The following is an 8,599-nucleotide window of genomic DNA, read 5'->3' on the forward strand; positions in this document are numbered from 1 at the left end:
TGCAATATTTTCAGGATCAGACTCAATAAAGATAATAGAAGTTAGAGATTTAAATATATTTCTCTTTAATCATAATAGGCATTCTATATTCGCTGAATATTCAAGATAGAAGCAATGAAAATGGGGAGGATGGCTCCTTATATATACAAGGGGTGGAGCCAGGAATGGGAGTGGTAAATTATGAATACATTAAAGTCCAAAGAATAAGTTAACCCCTGATGTTCCATATATACATTATTTACACATTAGAGAATAAGGCATTTACATCTGACAAATCCCCCTCTAAATGCCGGTTCGTTATACAACACCAGTTACATTCAGATTCAGGACAATATAATACATATAATTTAGAAGTTAAATATTTGTGTTGTTTAGAAGGTAAGGGTTTTGTTAATATGTCAGCTAATTGTTCAGAAGTATCACAATGTATTGCTTTGATGAATCCGTCTTGAGATAGTTGTCTCACGTGCTTAAATTTTATATCAATATGCCTGGACCTTTGTCCAATTGCATCGGATCTAGATATTTCAATGGCCGCTTTATTGTCTTCATGCATAATAAATGGTAAAGTAGGTTTCTTCCAAATATCTGTGATCAAATCATTGAACCATACAAGGTTATTTGCAGCTTTAGACAAGCAAACATATTCCGCTTCTGTGGTAGAAGTGGCTACCAGTTCTTGTTTACCAGTATACCAGTAAACTGGACAATCATTCAATAGAAAAACATAACCAGAGGTACTCTTTCTGCATGATGTATCACCAGCCCAATCTGCATCAGCATAACAAGTAATTTTTGGTTCTTTGTCATTATTGGGTTCCAATATTAAACAAAAATCTAATGTACTTTTTAGATATCTTAAAATTCTTTTGACAGCTTCCCAATGATACAAGGTTGGTCTGCTAACATATCTTGACAATAAATTGAGAGGTAATGCAATATCTGGCCTAGTCCAATTGGATATATAAAGGAGTGAACCTATAACTGATCTGTAAAATGTGTTGTCTTTAAACTCAGGGGAAGATTCATCAACGTTTCTGAGAAAATCAGTTTGCATAGGTGTGTCACATGTCTTGGCATTATTTAAGTTACATTTGTTTAGGAGTTCAATGATTTTATCTTTCTGAGTAAGTTTGAATCCCCTTTTTGTTTTGTTAATTTGTACACCAAGGTATTTGTTCACTCTACCTAGTGATTTCAATGAGAAGTGTTCGTTTAACTTATTTACAAAGATTTCCCTGCTCTCTTTATGCTTTCCAATATATAAAATATCATCCACATAAATTAATACAAATTCAATATGATCATTACTCTTTTTTACAAAGAAACAGTTATCAGCAGTGGTGGCGTTGAAATCCATGGTTTTAAGTACTTTTACCAAACAATCGTACCATCTTTTTCCAGATTGCTTCAATCCATACAGACTCTTATTTAATAACCAAATTTCGTTCTTATTAGTGTATTGACTGTGTGGTGCTCTTACATATATTTCCTTATCTAATTTTGCATGTAAGTATGCAGTCTGTATGTCATATTGAAACACATCCAGATTGAGTGCAGATGCTACTACAAGAGCTGTTTTGACACTCTCTGTTCTCACTGTTGGTGAATATGTGTCAGTATAGTCTTCTGGATATTTTTGTGCATAACCTTGTGCAACTAGTCTGGCCTTGTATAAGGTATTACCTCCTTCTAAATTCTTAATTTTATAAATCCACCTGGTACCTATAATTGTTTTATCCTTAGGTGCGATCGCAGGTGTGAATACATTTAATCCTTGTAAACTTTCCATCTCTTTTTCCATAGCTAGTTCCCATTTTTCTCTTTCTTCACGGGGAAGTTTCAATACTTCCTCATATGTATTAGGTGTTATTTGTTCTCTATCCATATGCATTATGTAATCTTTGTATTTATTTGGTATTTGGTTTCTATTGTTTCTAATATTTCTTTCAGGTTTGCTATGGTTGTCATGCAAAAATCTAGCTTCCTTTTTTGTTAATGTGTCTGTCTTTATTTTATGCTGACTGTTTGTCCAAGTTTTGGTTTTGTTCTTACTTTTGTTAATACTTTGAATTTCTGTTGTTCCTTCCTCGCAAGATATATTATCTTTGCTTTTATTAGGAAATATTTCATTAAGGTGCAATTTAGACCAATTGGCCTGCTCATGGAACACAGCTGTTCTGGATACTATAAATTTGTTATTATTATCAATGAATCTGTACCCTTTGGTTCCAGTTTCGTATCCCATGAATCTTAATCTCCTGGATACGTTTTCTCCCTTTCTCCTCAATTGTTTAGGTATGTGTACGTCTGCAGTAACTCCAAATATGTGCATGTGTGCTAATTTGGGTTTTCTATTGTACATCACCTCATATGGTGTCTTATTCACAATACTGGACCATGTCCTATTTTGAGTGTAATTTGAATAATGTAAGGCTTCTGACCAAAATTGTTTGCCTAAACCAGCATCCTCTAATGTGCATCTAATCATGGTTTGTAGTGTGGAATTCTTTCTCTCTGCAATCCCATTTTGAAATGCAGAAAATGGATTGGACGTGAAATGTAGCATCCCTCTATCCTTTAACCATTGGGAGAATTCTTTAGACATGAATTCACATCCCCTATCTGTCATAATTTGTTTTATTCTAATATTATGTTGTGTTTCTATGCGTTTGTAGAATTCCTTAAATTTCTGAAAGGTTTCATCCTTGTGCTTTAATGTGTAAACAAAACCATAGCGACTGTAATCATCCACTATTGTTAGGAAGTAACGTTTTCTATAGGTAATTGATGGAGTTAATGGACCAACTAAGTCCATATGTACCAAATCAAAAATATTGTTGGTTGATCTGTTAGATTTTTTTGGTCTGGGACTGGTTTTTAGTTTGGTGGATTTACATACTGAGCATTCCAAATAATTTTCACAATTTTTTATTTTGACACCTTCTGCGTGTTCAGTCATTTTTTGTACTACAGGAAAGCTTGCATGTCCTAACTTCCTATGTAAGATGTGAGCACACTCATCATGAATTGGTTTACCTATTTTTGGTTTCTTCTCATTGTGTGTATTTTTGTTATCATGAGTTATTTTACATTCATCATTGTCACTGTTACTGACATTTTCATCATCTGCTTCAATACAATCTTCCATATTTGAATCAATGTTATGTAACCATCTTTCTTTGGTTATCAGATAGGGTAGACCCCCTTTTATCATCACAGTGCCTACATTTGTTTTGTTCTTTTCTATAGTTGCTTTCCCCTTTGAGAAAACTATATTGATGTCAGATTCTCTGCTTAGTTTTATGGCACTCAGTATGTTGTGAGGTATTTCTGGGATTAATAATACCCCCTCTATTTTCCCTAAACCAGGCAAGGTCACATTTCCTCTGCCTAATACTTGAACCTTTTCTTGATTAGCTACCTTTATCACAAACTTATCTTCTGTAAATGAAGATAATATACTTTTGTTGTTAGTGGTGTGATTTGTTGCACCAGAATCAATAAGCCAATTATTGTTCTCATCTTGTTGTGTTCTGGTGCTGTCTTGTTTATTTAGCCCATTTAGTGACCCAGATTTTCTCTCTTTTGAATTTTCTCTACCCCCTCTACTTTCTCTGTAATTTGGTGGACTTCTATATTTGTGTCTATCTGTGGAAGATTGTCTGTAATTGTATTTGCTCCTGTATTCTGGCCTATGTCTTTCCCTTGGGACTTTGGGACAGTCTCTTCTACTGTGTTCCCTGGATCCACAATTGTGGCATCTAAAGGCCTCATTATATTTATCTTGAAAGACTACTTTCCTAAAAGATTTGTGTTCTGTTTGGTTACTGAAACGATTTTTTCTTGAATTGTCTTCTGCTATCAATTTGTTAGATAAACTTTCTATTGATAAATATCCCAAATTAATGGTATCTAAGTGTGACATAAAGCTATCCCATGATGGATCAAGTGAATTGATAATAACACTTTTCATTGTTTGATCTGAAATCACTTCCCCCCTCAATTGCAGCTCTGCTCTTATTTTGTTTAGATTTATCAAATGCTCACTTATAGAAACCCCTGGTTTCACTCTAGAAGAAAAGAAATCCTTAGACATTCTTGTGGTTGTGGCTACGCTATCGCTGTGAAATAGATTAAACATGCATTGAATTATTTCTGATACAGTTAGGTTTGGTTTGATGCTATGATACATTGCAGGAGACACGCTAGAAATTATTATGAAAAATGCTCTATGATGTAAACAATCTATTTTTAAAGTCCAAGGTCTTCTTGGAGGACTAGTTATAAAGAATAGTAAATTTTCTTTCATAAAAATAACCTGAAGCTGTTGGTACCACTCTTGTAAATTAATGCCATCAACTCTAAGTTTTGGGAAGTCACTGGGTAAATTCCCTACATTATTCTGTCCATTACTTACAACCTGAGGCAGTCCGTGGTCTCTCAAGTGCAGGAAATTACAGAACGGCATTGGGATGCTTGTAACGAGTCTGCGCGGTTCTCTGGCCAGTTCAAGTCTTTCGGGGCCGTCTACGTAGTTTTGCACATGCGCGTTGCTCATTTCTTCTTTGGCGCCGTTGTGGAAGGTTCTCTCCATTTCAGCTCTCTCGATCCGCTCCTCTTCAGATGAGTCGGTCTCTGGCTCGGTTTTTGGGGCTTTGGTGATGGCGACGGTTCTTTTCTTTCTCTTGTGTGCGCTGGCACTCGATTCTGTCTGCGGTGTAGGACGGAATCGGCATGGCTCTCTGGGCTCGGGTGTCGTCGTTTTCGAAGTCAGGATGGGAGCGTGCAGGTCTTGAGTTGTCGGTTTGATTCCTTGCTTCTTTGTTGATGTCTTGGAAATTTTCAATCTTGGCCCAAAAGCAGCAAAAAGCGTTTTCATTGCTGACTTTACTTGAGACTTTGTTAAATCGTCTTCACTTTCTGATTTTGGTTCATCTGAAGAGTTTGAGACTTCTTTTTCACTTTCTTCGTCTGATAGCGTTTTTCGCGCCAGAAATTTTGAACTGAGCGTTTTGATTGGCTCCGCTTCACTCTCTTTTGAAGTTCGTTGAAAACAAGATGGCTGCCATTCAAAATTTCGCGCGATGTCACATCTTTTCTTTTTTACAACTATTTTCTCAGTAGTCATTTCACTCACAGTTTTTTGATCTTTGGGTTTTTCTTTAATGACGTTTTTCTCTCTCGCTGCTCCGCTGTTTCTCAGCATCTCCTGGAGGTCCGCGATGAGGCTTTCATCATTCTTTTGGCTTTTTAGTATCTTTAATATCTCTGACCTGAGTTCGTTATTTTCTATCTCGATTTCTTCCTGGTCGTTATTTTCACTCATCAGTTCTTCTTCTTCAGTGGTGTATTCTTCGGATTCTCTCGAAATCGCATTAGTGGATTCGTTGATTGTCTCTTGATCAGTTTCTATTTCTTTGCTGTAGGCCCTGGTGTTGGGCCTATTTTTCTTGGACATTTTTTATTACTTATTGAGTCAATTAACCATCCTCTGCTACCAGCTTGTTGCAATATTTTCAGGATCAGACTCAATAAAGATAATAGAAGTTAGAGATTTAAATATATTTCTCTTTAATCATAATAGGCATTCTATATTCGCTGAATATTCAAGATAGAAGCAATGAAAATGGGGAGGATGGCTCCTTATATATACAAGGGGTGGAGCCAGGAATGGGAGTGGTAAATTATGAATACATTAAAGTCCAAAGAATAAGTTAACCCCTGATGTTCCATATATACATTATTTACACATTAGAGAATAAGGCATTTACATCTGACAGAGAACAAGACGAGAAAGCGTCGAGAGAAGGAGCAGAAGAAGTTGAAGAAAGAACAAAGGGACCTAAGAACGACTTGCTCCACAAAGCAAATAGGTCAGCAAGAAATAAGAATAATTTCCTTGACTAGAAATGGACTGGATTCGGCCATTCGGCAAGAGGAAGGAAAATATGGAATAAATGAGGGAAGTTAAGATGAGAAATGAAAGGCCTACGAGAGGTTCCTCTGGGAAAACTACACCCAAAACTTTGGAGGAAGGAAGATGGCAGAAATTGTAACAAACTTTTCACTTGAAGTCAAGCTTTTCACGTCAAACCAGCTCTTTCAATCAACCCCTCGCAGCCATCCTGGCAGGGAAGCAGAAAACGGAAACACTCCGGTCCGGCCGAGGCCCGGGTAAACCGGTCCCGCCCGAGCGTCCCGGTAGACCGGGACGGCTGCCCGTCACGGACACCCCAGGGCCCCGGCGCGGGCACCGAGGCGACGGCGGAGGTCCCCGACCGAGGCCCGGGGCCCCCGCGCCGGGATCCCGTACATCCATCAAGGCGGGGAAACAGAAACACTCTAGGCCGGCCGAGGCCCGGGTAAACCGGACCCGCCCAAGGCCGTCCCGGTAGACCGGGACGACTGCCCGGCGCGGACACCCCCGGGGGCCGGCGTGGGCACCGAGGGGACGGCGGAGGTCCCCGACCGAGGCCCGCGGCGCCGGAGCCGGGATCCCGTGCATCCATCGTGGCGGGGGAAACAGAAAGGCTGATCCGGCCGGGGCCCCGGTAGACCGGGAAGACTGCCCGGCGCGGACACCCCCGGGGTCCGGCGTGGGCACCGAGGCGAAGGCGGATGTCCCCGACCGAGGCCCGCGGCGCCGGAGCCGGGATCCCGTGCATCCATCGTGGCGGGGGAAACAGAAAGGCTGATCCGGCCGGGGCCCCGGTAGACCGGGACGACTGCCCGTCGCGGGCACCCCCGGGGTCCGGCGGGGGCACCGAGGCGACGGCGGAGGTCCCCGACCGAGGCCCGCGGACCCGGAGCCGGGATCCCGTGCATCCATCGTGGCGGGGGAAACAGAAAGGCTGATCCGGCCGGGGCCCCGGTAAGCCGGACCCGCCCGAGGCCGTCCCGGTAGACCCGGCCCTCTCCCCGTCTCGGGCACCCCCGGGGTCCGGCGTGGGCACCGAGGCGACGGCGGAGGTCCCCGACCGAGGCCCGCGGACCCGGAGCCGGGATCCCGTGCATCCATCGTGGCGGGGGAAACAGAAAGGCTGATCCGGCCGGGGCCCCGGTAGACCGGGAAGACTGCCCGGCGCGGACACCCCCGGGGTCCGGCGTGGGCACCGAGGCGAAGGCGGAGGTCCCCGACCGAGGCCCGCGGCGCCGGAGCCGGGATCCCGTGCATCCATCGTGGCGGGGGAAACAGAAAGGCTGATCCGGCCGGGGCCCCGGTAGACCGGGACGACTGCCCGTTGCGGGCACCCCCGGGGTCCGGCGGGGGCACCGAGGCGACGGCGGAGGTCCCCGACCGAGGCCCGCGGCGCCGGAGCCGGGATCCCGTGCATCCATCGTGGCGGGGGAAACAGAAAGGCTGATCCGGCCGGGGCCCCGGTAGACCGGGACGACTGCCCGTCGCGGGCACCCCCGGGGTCCGGCGGGGGCACCGAGGCGACGGCGGAGGTCCCCGACCGAGGCCCGCGGACCCGGAGCCGGGATCCCGTGCATCCATCGTGGCGGGGGAAACAGAAAGGCTGATCCGGCCGGGGCCCCGGTAGACCGGGAAGACTGCCCGGCGCGGACACCCCCGGGGTCCGGCGTGGGCACCGAGGCGAAGGCGGAGGTCCCCGACCGAGGCCCGCGGCGCCGGAGCCGGGATCCCGTGCATCCATCGTGGCGGGGGAAACAGAAAGGCTGATCCGGCCGGGGCCCCGGTAGACCGGGACGACTGCCCGTTGCGGGCACCCCCGGGGTCCGGCGGGGGCACCGAGGCGACGGCGGAGGTCCCCGACCGAGGCCCGCGGCGCCGGAGCCGGGATCCCGTGCATCCATCGTGGCGGGGGAAACAGAAAGGCTGATCCGGCCGGGGCCCCGGTAGACCGGGAAGACTGCCCGGCGCGGACACCCCCGGGGTCCGGCGTGGGCACCGAGGCGAAGGCGGAGGTCCCCGACCGAGGCCCGCGGCGCCGGAGCCGGGATCCCGTGCATCCATCGTGGCGGGGGAAACAGAAAGGCTGATCCGGCCGGGGCCCCGGTAGACCGGGACGACTGCCCGTCGCGGGCACCCCCGGGGTCCGGCGGGGGCACCGAGGCGACGGCGGAGGTCCCCGACCGAGGCCCGCGGACCCGGAGCCGGGATCCCGTGCATCCATCGTGGCGGGGGAAACAGAAAGGCTGATCCGGCCGGGGCCCCGGTAAGCCGGACCCGCCCGAGGCCGTCCCGGTAGACCCGGCCCTCTCCCCGTCTCGGGCACCCCCGGGGTCCGGCGTGGGCACCGAGGCGACGGCGGAGGTCCCCGACCGAGGCCCGCGGACCCGGAGCCGGGATCCCGTGCATCCATCGTGGCGGGGGAAACAGAAAGGCTGATCCGGCCGGGGCCCCGGTAGACCGGGAAGACTGCCCGGCGCGGACACCCCCGGGGTCCGGCGTGGGCACCGAGGCGAAGGCGGAGGTCCCCGACCGAGGCCCGCGGCGCCGGAGCCGGGATCCCGTGCATCCATCGTGGCGGGGGAAACAGAAAGGCTGATCCGGCCGGGGCCCCGGTAGACCGGGACGACTGCCCGTCGCGGGCACCCCCGGGGTCCGGCGGGGGCACCGAGGCGACGGCGG

Source organism: Pituophis catenifer, unplaced genomic scaffold (genome assembly GCF_029215685.1).
Source record: "Pituophis catenifer annectens isolate HBS135680 unplaced genomic scaffold, rPitCat1.0.hap2 SCAF_11, whole genome shotgun sequence".
Taxonomy (NCBI): domain Eukaryota; kingdom Metazoa; phylum Chordata; class Lepidosauria; order Squamata; family Colubridae; genus Pituophis; species Pituophis catenifer.